This window comes from Perognathus longimembris, chromosome 14 (genome assembly GCF_023159225.1).
Source record: "Perognathus longimembris pacificus isolate PPM17 chromosome 14, ASM2315922v1, whole genome shotgun sequence".
NCBI classification, from domain to species: domain Eukaryota; kingdom Metazoa; phylum Chordata; class Mammalia; order Rodentia; family Heteromyidae; genus Perognathus; species Perognathus longimembris.
Genome location: NC_063174.1, coordinates 54691480 through 54705658, shown reverse-complemented (window position 1 = coordinate 54705658; position 14179 = coordinate 54691480). Strand labels below are relative to the sequence as shown.

The following is a 14179-nucleotide window of genomic DNA, read 5'->3' as shown; positions in this document are numbered from 1 at the left end:
AGAAAGCAGAGCAGCCTTAACAATTGGGGGTTCCATTCCCGTCAATACTTGGTGCTCTATAAATGCTCACTGATCTGCCTCTCTCTAAATGCAGCATTTCTCCAAACACCTGGTTCTTTTCTGGCCTTTAGCCTTCCCATGCTGTTTTCTGTAATGGGGTGGGGGTGGGGGAATCACCCATCCCTCTAAGAGTCCACCACTCAGAGACAATCTCAAGAAAAAAGATGGGGGGCTGGGAATATGGCCTAGTGGCAAGAGAGCTTGCCTCCTATACATGAAGCCCTGGGTTCGATTCTCCAGCACCACATATCTAGAAAAGGGCCAGAAGAGGCGCTGTGGCTCAAGTGGCAGAGTACTAGCCTTGAGCAAAAAGGAAGCCAGGGACAGTGCTCAGGCCCTGAGTACAGTCCCCAGGACTGGCCAAAAAAAAAAAAAAAGATGGGTTTATTGGGGAAGCAAAAAGTATACTGACCGGCCAAGGTCATGGCCCAGACTCCAGAGCTGGAACTGCAACTGTAAAAAGTGTAATATGGAGGTCAGATCTGGCCAGCGCCATCACTGGCTGTTGGGGGGTGCCAGATTGACTCCATCTCAGTTAAAGAAAGCAGATGCTACCTTCATCTTCACTAAGCGATCCCCAGCTCCTGAGCCTCAGGGTTGGGAGTGTGCCCTGTCTGCTCAGAACCCAGGGAAGTTCCCCTTGGCTGTGATAAGATTGTGTAAACTGCTTGACCACCTGAGGCATGGAAGGTTCAAGGAACATTCAAGGTTAAACCTGTGCCCTCCCATGAGTAGGCGTATCCACCTGCATCATGTGCGCCCTGCCAAATCCATGTGCCATTTTTAACTAGAATGATAGGTTTGTTCAAACAGATACTGTAACAGACTGTAACTCCATTGGCTACCTGCGTGTGACCTGGCATGCTCTGTAAGTGTTGTAACCCCATTGGCCACCTACGTGTGGCAGGTTTGTGATGTTTGCCTTTATAACCAGGCCTCGAAGGCCGTACGTGGTCACAGTTTCAGCTCCCGGCAACCCTGGCCAGTTGGTTCGCTTTTTACTTCCCCAATAAATCCATCCTTTTATCATCTTTTTGCTGGAGACTGAGTGGTGAACTCTTGGAGGAACCAGGAATCCCCTCCCTTTGTGGGGGTGACTCCATTACAAAAAGTAGGCTGGCTGGCCAGGGCTGCGGCCCAGACTAGAGAGCTGGGACTGTGTGCGCGTGTGCCGGGGCCACGCTTGGGGGTTGAGTTATAAAACCACATGGTCAAGCTTGCCACATGCAGGTGGCCAATGAGGTTACAACACTTACAGAGCATGCCAGGTCACACGCAGGTGGCCAATGGAGTTACAATCTGCCTCATAGCAACTGTCTGAACCAACCTATCATTTTAGTTAGACTTGGCGCATGGATTAGGCGGGGCTCACGTGACGTAGGCAGATACCACTACTCCCGAGAGGACACAGGTTTAACCTTGAAAGTTCCACTACTCAGGTGGTCAAGCAGTTTACACCATCTTATCACAGCCAAGGGGAACTTCCCTGGATAAGGCGGGGGAGATCTTATGAAGATGAAGTTGGCTTCTGCTCTCTTTAACATTTAATCTGAGATGGAGTCAATCTGGCACCCCTCAACAGCCAATGATGGCGCTGGCCAGATCTGACCTCCATATTACATTTTCAATTCCTATGGCTCTTCCTTAGCCATATCCCTTAGCCTAACTCACACTCTTTTTTTTTTTTTTTTTTTTTTTTGGCCAGTCCTGGGCCTTGGGCTCAGGGCCTGAGCACTGTCCCTGGCTTCCTTTTGCTCAAGCCTAGCACTCTGCCACTTGGGCCACAGCGCCACTTCTGGCCATTTTCTGTATATGTGGTGCTGGGAAATCGAACCCAGGGCCTCATGTATACGAGGCAAGCTCTCTTGCCACTAGGCCATATCCCCAGCCCCTAACTCACACTCTTAACTCGGGGCTGCATTTGAATCTGCCACTCTTTAAAAGGCCTTTCCTGAGCTAAATATCTTTTTTTGGGTTATTTCTTTTGTGATGCCACAGGCCTGTGATCCCAGCACTCAGGATTACAAGGCAAAGGCCTACCTAAGGCACTGGCAAAACCATTTCAAAACAACAAGCCAGGCAGGCTCATGCCTATAAGCTACTCAGGAGGCTGGGATCTAAATATTGCAGACTGAAGCTACCCTGGGCAGTGTTGTGGGGTCCATGGATCTACAGGCAATGAGACACTTAGATTAGAAAAATTTAGAAAAGATTTTATTGAGCAAGAAAGTACCAGAGTGCCAGGACTGCAGGTTGGGATCTCAAGATACAGTCCTGGGCCATGTCAGAAGGCTGCTTATAAACCCCAAAACTACAGGAATTTTCCCTTTACCTTAACAATAGTGGTTCTTTACTTCAAGAGGTGTCAGTCACAACAAACAGGTCAGGGCATCTTGACCTTCCCTGGAAATCATCTAACAACCAGGTGGCAAAACAGGATGAAACTCTCCAGGGAGGGTTTACAGATGTGATCAATACAGAGAAAAACAAGTTCAAAGCAAGTTGGGTAAATACAACTACAGAACTTCACAGCCGGGGCCAGCTTCATAAAAGTTTTACATTGAACACTACAGAACAGTAAAAGAAAAGTTTTACATTGAACACTACAGAACAGTATTAGCAATACTTCGTTGTTGAAAGCTAGCATAGCAACAGATTAATTATCTTTATCACTTAATTTCCCCCTTTTTTGTTCTCCAGTTAATCATCAAAATGACAGAAGTGGAGCTGTGACTAAAGTGGTATAGTGTAACCTTGAACAAAAAAGCTCAGAGACATTGCCCAGGCCTTGGATTCAAGCCCCAGTACTCTCTCTCTCTCTCTCTCTCTCTCTCTCTCTCTCTCTCTCTCTCTCAAGCCCCAGTACTCTCTCTCTCTCTCTCTCTCTCTCTCACACACACACACACACACACACACATGAATAATAAGAATAAGGCTTAAATAGTTGTGTCGAGGTAGGATAAATAATGAGAGGGTAATTATATCATTTTAAACAAATCTAGGGCTGGGAATATGGCCTAGTGGCAAGAGTGCTCACCTCGTATACATGAAGCCTTGGGTTCAATTCCTCAATACCACATATACAGAAAAAGCCAGAAGTGGCACTGTGGCTCAAGTGGTAGAGTGCTAGCCTTGATGAAAAAGAAGCCAGGGACAGTGCTCAGGCCCTGAGTTCAAGCCCCAGGGCTGGCAAAAAACAAAAACAAATATCAAGAGGACCTGTCATTCTAACTACTCAGGAGGCTGAGATCTGGAGGATCTCAGTTTGAAGCCAGCCCAGGCAGAAAAGCCTTTGAGACCCTGTCTCCAATTGACTAGCAAAAACCTGAAGGCATGGCTTAAAGGGTAGAGTGCTGGTTAAGAGCAAGAAGTCTAAAGATTTCTCAAGTGAGAGCTGCTGGCCCTGGTATCCGAACAACAATGACAAAATGAAGGTCTGGACTCTTTCCAGTCCCTGGTAGTTCACACCTGTAATCGTAGCTGCTCAGGAGGCTGAAATCTGAGGATCTTGGTTTGAAGCCAGCCTGGACAGGAAAGCTTGTGAGACATGTCTCCAATTAATTACCAAAAAGCTCCAAAAGCAGAGCTGTGTCTCAAATGGTAGAGCACTAGCCTTGAACACAAAAGCTCAGGGGCAGCACACATACCCTGAGTTCAAACCCCAGTACCTATGCACAAGTTTGTGTATATGGAGACACACACACACACACACACACACACACACACACACACACACACACACACACACTAGGAGTACCAGATTCAGTCACAACCAGGAAATATATATTGAAAAAGCAGATAAGCTCCCCCCCACCATACAAATTACAAGATTTGGAGACATAAGAGAGGCCACATAAACCTGCCTTCTCACTATTGCTGTTAACTCACACCTGTAATTATGTTACATAGCAAATTATCCAAGGAGCCACATATTGAAGGGTTGAATCTTGGAGGTTTGATTAGAGCATTAGCAGTCTGCAGGCAGCCAGTTGTTACAAAGGCCTGCAGCCCAGAAATACACTTAACACTATCAGGAAAGAGACCAGAGAGGGAAGAGAGAACAAAAATAATACCAACAAACTAATTCAGTTCCAATGGAGAGCTGACTTGGGACACCATGGTGACCAGAGACGAGACAGGAGACAGGACTCAAACATAGAGACATGTGGCAGGTACTTGACTGACAAATTCAGTAACCTCTAGGCCATGTGCCCACCCCTGTCTCTTGGGATTCAGGAACACCCATCATCTGGGGAGGGGACTTCCCTTCCTCTAGGAATCCAGGCACACCCATCAAGACCAGATGCCAGCTAGTACAACTCACCATGTGGCCAATGATGGCACTGGCCAGATCTGACCTCCATATTACAACCCTTGGTACTCAGGAAGCTGAGATCTGAGGATCCCAGTTCTAAGTCACCCAAACAGAAGTCCAAGTAACCAGCTAAAAGCCAGAAGTGGATGTGTGGCTTAAATGGTAGAGCTTCAGCCTTGAGCAAAATCAAGCATGAGCATAAAGCCCTGAGTTCAAGCCCTACTACTGGAAAAAAGAAAAAGAGAGAGAGAGAAATCTTCCTTCTCCCTTGAAGTGATAAAAAAAAAATGTGGGAACTCTTCATGAATGCATAGAGACAGAAAACGAGGCATATCTGACAAGAGAAGTCCAGAAGGCTACCTGGGCTTGGGGAGGGGAGGAGATCCACCCATATATTCTCAAGCACGTGTGATTTTATGTGGAAGCTGGGAAGCTGAGGGGCACCCTCATTCATCCTCTGGTGACTCTGGCGGGAGTGTTTCATGCTGACAAGAGTCTCCACATATCTCTATCTCTAGGGACGTCATCCTGGAGATAGGCCATGAGGGTTGTGTTTGCATCACAAATTGGCAAATGCTACTCACTAGGGATTCTTTTCTCAAGGATTCTTCCCTTAATGCAGATGTTGGACATTTCCCAGCATGCCTTGGGTTTAAAATAAGTTCCCAGGACTTTTGTAATGTCTGATTGAAATATATGCTGGGCAAACTTCTACTTGTGCTTTGAAACCCAGGTAGATCTGGTGAAGCTATCCATGAGGTTCGAAGGAAGTTTACTGTGTACCTCGGGTGACGGAGGGTGTTGTGAAGCAGTCCAGAGTTCTGAGCTTACACAACAGAGGTCATGCGTGAAGCAGGCCCACCTAGGTAATAACTGCCTATGACTCTCAGGACTGAAGTCCATGCTCCTCAGCAGGGCAGGCTCTGAATGAAGGCCATTGTCCTCCTGGCATCTCCAGTTTCTCCTGCCAGCTCTTCCTATCTACCTCATTCCCACCATGTCCCACACCCTGGCCTCCTCGGCCTTGGCAATCTCTAACCCACAGTTATTACCCTAATAGTTGTTCACCAGTTGAAGAACTGATAAAGATCATGGACATTCTCTCTGTGTGTGTGCGTGCACACACGGCATAGTTTCAGGAGATTCATAGACAAGAGTCTTTTTCTCTGAAGCCCATCCTGCCTCCACATTCTGAGTGGCCCACTGGGAACCAAGCATACTTCTGTCTTGGGGATTTGGGTGCATCTGAGTTATCATCCTTCTCAAATCTTTATGGCACTGGGAGTTTCCCAAGGGAAGCACCCATAATGTCTCACTTATGAGCCTCAGGGTGACCGAGAGAAAGAAGTACGCTCCAACCACAATTCTAATCCTGAGATCAGGGTGGAGTTGTAGGAGCTGTGTGCATGTCTGTGCACCAAGGCGTGTCCCTGAGGATGGCATTGACATTGCTAAAGGAAGATGTCACCCAGAGATAGGCCTGACACAGGGAGAAAGTGGGGAGCAGGGATCGCAACAGTGTGTTCCCAGAGCGGCAGGGTGGGGTGGGACTGCCTTTCTCAGTAGAGGAGCAGCAAGCTCAACTGAGGTGATAGGGAACGAACCTAAACTTGTGATCCCGTTTCCCATTCTGGCTCTGTGGCTTATGGCTCAGGATGAACAAGTCACCAACTCTCTGGGCCTCAGTTTTCTCTCCCAGGTATTTTATTGAGTTACTGTTAAGACTAAAAGCCACATCTGTGAAAAATGCCAGATCTGTAGGAGGGTGCATAAAAGTTAGTGTCCTCTTTGCCCATTTCTGTATTCTGATAGCCATATGCAAAAGAATCAACTCTTGTTCAGCTTTCTTGCTCAAGGCTGGTGATTTACCACTTCAGCTATACTTCTAGTCCTGCTTTTTGCTGGTTAACTGGAGATAAGCTTTATGGACTTTCCTCCCTGGGGTGGCTTCAAATTGTGATTCTCCAGGACACAGCCTCCTGAATAGCTAGGATGACAGATTTGAGCCACCCTGCCCCTGAAAAGCATCGACTCTCTTTAATAAAAGCAAACCCAAGTCATTTGTTGCATGAATGGATGGCTGATTTCCAATAGATTTCTGTTACCCTTTTGGCACGTGATAAAATGATTTTTAGCCAAGTACATAGTGATTTTTTTTTCTTCCAGCCATGGGGCTTGGATTCAGGACCTGGGTGCTGTTCTTGAGCAAAAGCTCAAGGCTGAGGCTGGGGATATGGCCTAGTGGTGAGAGAGCTTGCCTCCTATACATGAGCCCCTGGGTTCGATTCCCCAGCACCACATATACAGAAAACGGCCAGAAGTGGCGCTGTGGCTCAAGTGGCAGAGTGCTAGCCTTGAGCAAAAAGGAAGCCAGGGACAGTGCTCAGGCCCTGAGTCCAAGGCCCAGGACTGGCCAAAAAAAAAAAAAAAAAAAAAAGCTCAAGGCTGATGTTCTACCACTTTGAGTCACAGATCCACTTTCCATTTTTCTGGTGGTCAATTGGAGAATCTCACAGACTTTTCTGATTGGGTTGGCTTTGCATGGTGATGCTCAGCTCTCAGCCTTCGGAGTAGCTGGAATTATAGGCCCAAGCCACTGTGCCCAGCAGGTGCCTTGTTAAATACTGCTTTCTCCCCTCCCTAGTCCCCTGGCCCAGCCTCCCTTGCAGATGTGCCCCCTCCTTAAAGAGAAGGTACATACTCCCGTCTTCTTTCCTTTTTGCATCCTTATGACTGGAATAGGATGTGCTCGTAAGGAAAGTGCAGCCGTATTGGTCTGCGACGTAGAAAATGAGTGTTGAGATACAAAAGCAAAGGAGGCTGCACTTCTCATGACTTAGAAGAAGGGATATGCCAGCTCACAGACTTAAAGTGCAGGAAAATTGCCCTTATATTTGTTTAAAGATTGTCAATATGTGGGTTTTATTATATCAGCCAAACCTAAAACTCAGTAAGCCACTTGGATATCAGGAAGAGAGATGTCAGGACAGCTCCCAGAGCCGAGTCACCTACTGTGGACAATACCTGCGTGGCCTGGGCTTTGGCTATTGGGAGTTAACTCATCTGGCTTCCCTGTCAGTTTGACATCTACACATCATGTTGGGTTTTGAGCACTCCCTTGTATTTGCACAAGATGTTCTAGGCTCAACTTGTAATTTTCCTGTCCTAGGTTTGGGATCAGCTGTTTTGAAAATGAGTTCATTTCATCAGTGGAGGATGGTGATTAGAAACCAAGATGTGAGCACCAGGCATGCGTATTACTATGGTTGTGGTTGCTTCTAGGCTGCCAACAGCCAGGGCTAGGAATGGTGTGTTGTGTGTTGTGTGTGTGTCTGTGTGTGTGTGAGAGAGAGAGTGTACACATACTGCATACTCATGCATGCATGTATACCTACATCCAGTACTCTATTTATATATCTTTTCAAACCATGAGTTTACACTAACGTTTCCAGTACACATTCCACACGGGATTCTTTTTCCCCAGTCTTTACTCTGTCTCCCTAGGAAGCCAACTCTTCTCTCACAGTGAGAAACAAATTCCCACTATGTGCAGGTAGGCCTGTTTGCTCAGTCCCCCTGTAGGCATCCCCCCCAAGCCTTTGACCTCACACGTCACAACAGACTCTGGCATGGCTCCTTCCTAGGTGCCAGCTGATCCCAGGAAAGAGGAAAGAGACCAGAGCTACAGAACACAGATCTATCCCCGGCCTTTCCCCTAACCACCAGCAAGTTACCTAGCCAGAGTGGCTTCCTGCAGCTTCATTGTGGGTGCAGAGTACCCTGGCTTCCTGGAAGAAGTGGCCCTTCCTCAGCCCTGGCTCAGGCGAAGAAAGGAAGTGCCCACTCAGTGCTCCCTGCCTTCTAGAGGGTCAGACCAGAGGGAGCTTTTTTCTTTTTTCTCTTCTTCCTTTGGTACCAGTACTGGGAATAGAACTTAGGGCCTTTTTGCTCAAGGCTTTTTTGCTCAAGGCTGGTACCTACCACTTGAGCCACACCTCCAGTTGTGGCTTTTTGCTGAATAATTGGAATTAAGAATCTCAAGGATTTTTCTGCCTGGGTTGACTTCAAACCTTGATTCTAAGATCTCAGCTTCTTGAGAATGGCAGGTGCTTTTGTGTTTTTGTTTTTTTTTTTTTGGGGGGGGGTTGTTGTTTTTTCCTTTTCAGTACTGGGGATTGTACTCAGTGTTTCACATTTCCTAGGCCAGCACACTACCACTTAAGCTACCCTTCCAGCCTTGTTTTATGTTACTTATTTTCAAAGTAGAGTCCAGGCTGCCTGGAACAATGATCCTCTTCTTTGTACTGCCCTTTGTCACTTGAATCACAGGTGTGTCCAACTGCACCTAGCCATTGGCTGAAATGGAGTCTCAAAAATGTTTCTTTGGTGGGGTCGGGTGGTGGTGGCTAGGCTGTCCTTGAACCATAGTTACCCAGTTTTCACCTCCCAAGTAGCTAGGATTACTGGCTTGAGCCACAGAGCCTGGCCTGCTCTTAAAGAGCGCCAACTCCCCTTGTTCTCCCTCCATCTTCAAGTAGAACTCTAGTGCCACCCGTATTCACTCTCATGCACTCATGGGCCAGGTTTGGGGATAGAGTCTTGGCAAGTACAGCACACCTCAGTGTCTCCAGAGGCTTGCTTCCAGGAGCCCTGGGAATAGCACAGTTCCTCATGTGCGCTGGTCTCTACTGATGTAAGACTTGCCTATAAGCTATGCAGTCCTCTCTGTCATACTTTAAACCATGGCTGTGTTACCTATATGATGCAAATATTAGGTGGTTGTTATATCATGTTTTGTATTTGTGTATTTTTGTTGATGCGTTGTTACTTTTTGAATATTTGCGATCTGAGGTGGGCTGACTCTATGGAAACGAAGTCCTTGGGGATGGACAGTGGTGTGATCCCTGTTTAGTCTCCACAGCAATATCAAGAGGAGGTGCTGTCATGGCCCCCACTGTATAGGGAAGGTTCCCGGGTTTAGGGAAAGACCTGTCCAAGCCCACACCACAAGCGTCAATGCTAGAACTTGGCATCACGGCCCACTTTGCTGCTCCATGCCATTGACCCTGAGCTTTCATTTTCTTTTGTCTTCCACCTCTCAATGTGAGGCTTCCTTCGCTCTGGCCAATTCACAAAGAATGGCAGGGCTTGGGCTGGGAAGGTGGCTTAGTGGTAGAGTGCTTGCCTAGCATGCATGAAGCCCTGGGTTCAATTCCTCAGCACCACAGAAACAGAAAAAGCTGGGAGTGGTGCTGTGGCTCAAGTGGTAGAGTGCTAGCCTTGAGCAAAAGAAACCCAGGAATAGTGTCCAGGCCTTGAATTCAAACCCCAGGACTGGCGCGCACACACTATGCACACATACACACGAATGCCAGGGTCAGATTACAAAAAAACATACTCAAGCTGGGTGCCAGTGGATCATGCCTGTAGTCCTAGCTTTTCAGGAGATCTGAGGATTGCTGTACTAAATGGTGCTGGTTCCAGGCTTGAACTCAAGGCCTGGACAGTATCTGTGAGCTTTTTTTTTTCTTTTCTTCCAGTCCTGGAGCTTGAACTGAAGGCCTGAGCACTGTCCCTGGCTTCTTTTTGCTCAGGGCTAGCACTCTACCACTTGAGCCACAGAGTCACGTCTGGCTTTTTCTCTATTTGTGGTGCTGAGGAATCGAACCCAAGGCTTCATGTATAGGAGACAAGCACTTTACCACTAGGCCATATTCCCAGCCCCAAGACAAAACAACTTTTTTTATTGTTATTTTTTTTTTTTTGGCTAGTCCTGGGCCTTGAACTCAGGGCCTGAGCACTGTCCCTGGCTTCCTTTTGCTCAAGGCTAGCACTCTGCCACTTGAGCCACAGCGCCACTTCTGGCTGTTTTCTGTATATGTGGTGCTGGGGAATTGAACCCAGGGCCTCATGTATACGAGGCAAGCTCTCTTGCCACTAGGCCATATCCCCAGCCCCCCAAAACAACTTTTTAAAGGACTTAATCTCTTGTATTTTTAGATATTTGTTGTGTTTTCAAAAAAAAAAACCTCTCATTTTAATCCCCTAAGTGGAAACCTGGATGGTCCCTGTGGGTTAAACATCTCTTAGGTTAACCATCTCTTATCCTTTCTTAGAGGGGCCCTTGAGTACTCTGATTTGCTTCTGATTCTTTAAGACCGGGCCTCACTATGTGAGACCTGAAGAGGCTGAGCCTCCTAAGCACGGGATTATAGGCCTGCACCACCGTATCTAGTGGTGTTTTGTTCCCAGGGTCTGGCACATGCTACTTTTTTTTTGGAGGGGGTGAGGGTAATGGGGCTTGGACTCAGGGTCCAGCTTTCTCTCGGCATTCTTGCTCACAACTAGAACTCCACCACTTTAGGTCCACTTGACCATGCCTCTGTCCCAGCTTTTATTTTGATTTTTTTGGCTGATTCTTTGATGATGAAGTTTTGAAGACTTTTCTGCACAGACTGGCATGGAACTTTGATCCTCCAGATCTCAGCCACCTGAGTAATTAGTGTTATAAGTGTGAGCCACCAGTGACTGGTTTAAGTACACACTTCTTACAAAACAAATAAAAGGAAATTAACATTTAATGATTGAATATGTTTCTGTTTATAAATACCCTGGCAGCTGTCTGCATGTATACTTAGAATTACTATAAATGTCACAGTGACAGAGGCAGACCCATAGAGGTGGGATATATTGACTTAAATTCCACAGGGGACATGGTTTTCTACCGCAGTAAATAACTCAAAATTAAGTGTAGACTTCTTTGAATGTGCCTGCTTCTTGAATTCTCAAAGATTCAGTGAGTGATATATACGTGTACAAAATTCATCAAATTGTGCTCTATGTCAAGATAATATGTGTGTGTGTGAGAGAGAGAGAGACAGAGACAGACAGAGACAGAGAGACAGACAGAGACAAAGAGGAGGGGAGTATCCTGGAGGTTGAACTCAGGCCCTTGAACTCTCCCTTAGCCTTTTCTCCTTAAGGCTGGTGTTCTACCACTTGAGCCATACCTCTACGTGATGCTTTTTGCTGGTTAACTGGAATAAGAACCTCTCAGATCTGTATGTCTTCAAACCTTGATCCCCAAATTTCAGCCTCCTGATTAGCTAGGATTACAGGTGTGAACTGCCAGTACCCAGCAAGCTCAAATAATTACAAACAGAATTCTCACCTACATGAACGGCCTGCTTGGACATTCTAAAATGACACGTCCTTGACTCCATCCTTTCAAGTGTCTTGTGCAACGCAGGATGTCTGGTGACCCTGATGACAGTCCCCTCCTCCCTGTGGGTAAGAAGAGCCTAGGGAAATTTTATGTCCACGAGGGGGCACTGCTGCACTGCACAAGAAACAACAGGGTCCTGATGTTGGGGGCATGTTTTTTCCTCTCATCACCTATTACTTTTTCTTTGCAATTGCCTGTTTCTGCAACTACTGTATGATCTGCATGAGGACAGAGCCTTTCCTTTCTTTGATGAATCTCTAATGCCTACAACCGTGCCTGGCTTGAAGTGGGGCTGTCAGTAACAGAGTGCAGTCCAGGTTTCTTTGCGTTGTCAAAAAGATGCAAAGCCCAGTACTGGTGGCACACCTGTAATCCTAGCTACTTAGGAGGTTGAGATTTGATTTGAGGATCATGGTTCATAGCCAGCTCCAGCAAGAAAGTCTGGGAGACTCTTAGGCACCAAAGGGCTGGAAATAGAGCTATGGCTCAAGTGGTACAACACTAACCTTGAGAAAAAAGAATGAATAAAAAATATAAATATATAATAAAATAACAATAAATAAAAGGGGGTAGAGATATAGCCAGGCGCTGGTGGCTTATACCTATAATCCTAGCTCCTCAGGAGACTTGAGATCTAAGGAGCATGGCTCAAAGCCAACCTGGGCAGGAAAGTCCATGAGACTCTTATCTCCAATTAACCACCAGAACACTGGAAGTGACACTGTGGGTCAAGTAGTAGAACCCTAGCCTTGAGCTGAAGAGCTCAGGAATAGTGCCTAGGCTAGGAGTTCAAGCCCCACAACTGACACACACACACACCCCAAAAAAATCCATTATAGAAACAGAATGGAAGACACTGCCACGATTTATTCTACCAGTCCTCCTGGGACCAGGCTTGCCTGGATATTTCTGGCTCTCACAAAAGAAAACAAACCTTTACCCACGAATGTAAGCAGGCAACAAAACAAACAAGCCCGCTCCTCTAGGCCATGCCCAGCTTTCCTAATATGGCTTTGGGGACTGTACGCCTGGCACTTAGTCAACAGGACAGCCCTGCTCCCAGGAGAGGAGCAGGGAGGGAGTCTAGGTTGATTGTCCTCTGAGGTGGTTTCAACAGTTAAGAGGGGTTCTTCTGGGGGCAAAGTTATGGGATACAATCTGAGACAATCAGCTTTCTTTGAATTCCCTGCCATGTGAGTGTGTGTGTGTGTGTGTGTGTGTGTGTGTGCGTGTATTAGTGTGAGTATATCCCACAGCCCATTTGGGATATATCCCATGCCTAAAACTATTCTTTGCTCGTGGGAGATTCAAATTTAACTGGGGCTTCTCTATGTTCATCTGCAAGCTTCCAGTCTGCATCTGAGTATGGACAAACATCCAGGCTGACTGGTGTCTTTAAAAAGAAATGAGTGGGTTGGGAATGTGGCCTAGTGGTAGAGTGCTCGCCTTGCGTACATGAAGTCCTGGGTTCGATTCCTCAGCACCACGTATGTAGAAAAAGCCGGGAGTGGCGCTGTGGCTCAAGTGGTAGAGTTCTAACCTTGAGCAAAAAAGAAGCCAGGGACAGTGCTCAAGCCCTGAGTTCAATCCCTAGGACTGACAAAAAAAAAAAAAAAAGAAATGGTGTCTCTGAGGGGGGACATTGAGGCAGTAATCTAGGACTTCTTAATATGATGTCATTTGCAACTGAAAATTCACTTCCTTTTACACTGAGAAAACTGGAACTGAAATAGGTGTCGCTGAGTCAGCACCACCACCCAGGAAGTCACAGTCACTTTTGGTCTTCTGGAAGGACTTGTAAGTTGGAGTTTGAGCCTGTAATCCACCCAGGAGAAATCATTTCTAAGGATGTGGTCATAGGGAAGTTTTATGAAAGAGACATCCAGTACTACTCATAATAATCCCTAACACTTACATGGTCAAATTTCTTAATCCACACAATCCCAGTATATCAGAATCACACTGAAATAACCCAGGTACTAAGTATCAGAGACTGAAGAAGTGAGATGATGACCTAAATAACCGGTGGCTAGAGTAGTAGTGATTAAAACTAATGGGTTTTAAAGCTATTGTAACCCAGAGGCTATCTAGGTATGGAGATTGTAGGTATGTCACCAGGGGATGGATGGAGGCTTCCCTCCGCTTCCCAGGTAAAACCATGCATAAAAAGCATTTCAGGCTGGGAATATGGCTTAGTGGAAGAGTGCTTGCCTTGCATGCGTGAAGCCCTGGGTTCAATTCCTCAGTACCACATACACAGAAAAAGCTGTGGCTCAAGTGGTAGAGTGTTAGCCTTGAGCAAAAGTTTAGGGACAGTGCTCAGGCTGAGTTCAAACCCTAGGACTGACCAAAAAAAAAAAAAGTGCATTTCAGAATGGGGCTGGGATTGTGTCTTAATGATAGAGTGCTTGCCTAGCATGCATGAAGCCCGGGGTTCGATTCCTCAGTACCACATAAACAGAAAAAGCCAGAAGTGGTGCTATGGCTCCAAGTGATAGAGTGCTAACCTTGAGCAAAAGAAGCGCAGGGACAGTGCTCAAGCCCTAGGACTGGCCAGAGAGAGAGAGAGGAGAGAGAGA

At 46.6% G+C, this 14179-nt stretch overlaps 1 long non-coding RNA gene across 1 annotated transcript; it reads left to right on the top strand.

The window, feature by feature from the left end:
• Window positions 1-895: 895 nt before the first annotated feature.
• Window positions 896-4131, top strand: LOC125363403. Its single transcript, XR_007213227.1, has 3 exons — window positions 896-909; window positions 3032-3034; window positions 3970-4131. It is a non-coding gene; the product is annotated as an uncharacterized LOC125363403 (long non-coding RNA).
• Window positions 4132-14179: the final 10048 nt, after the last annotated feature.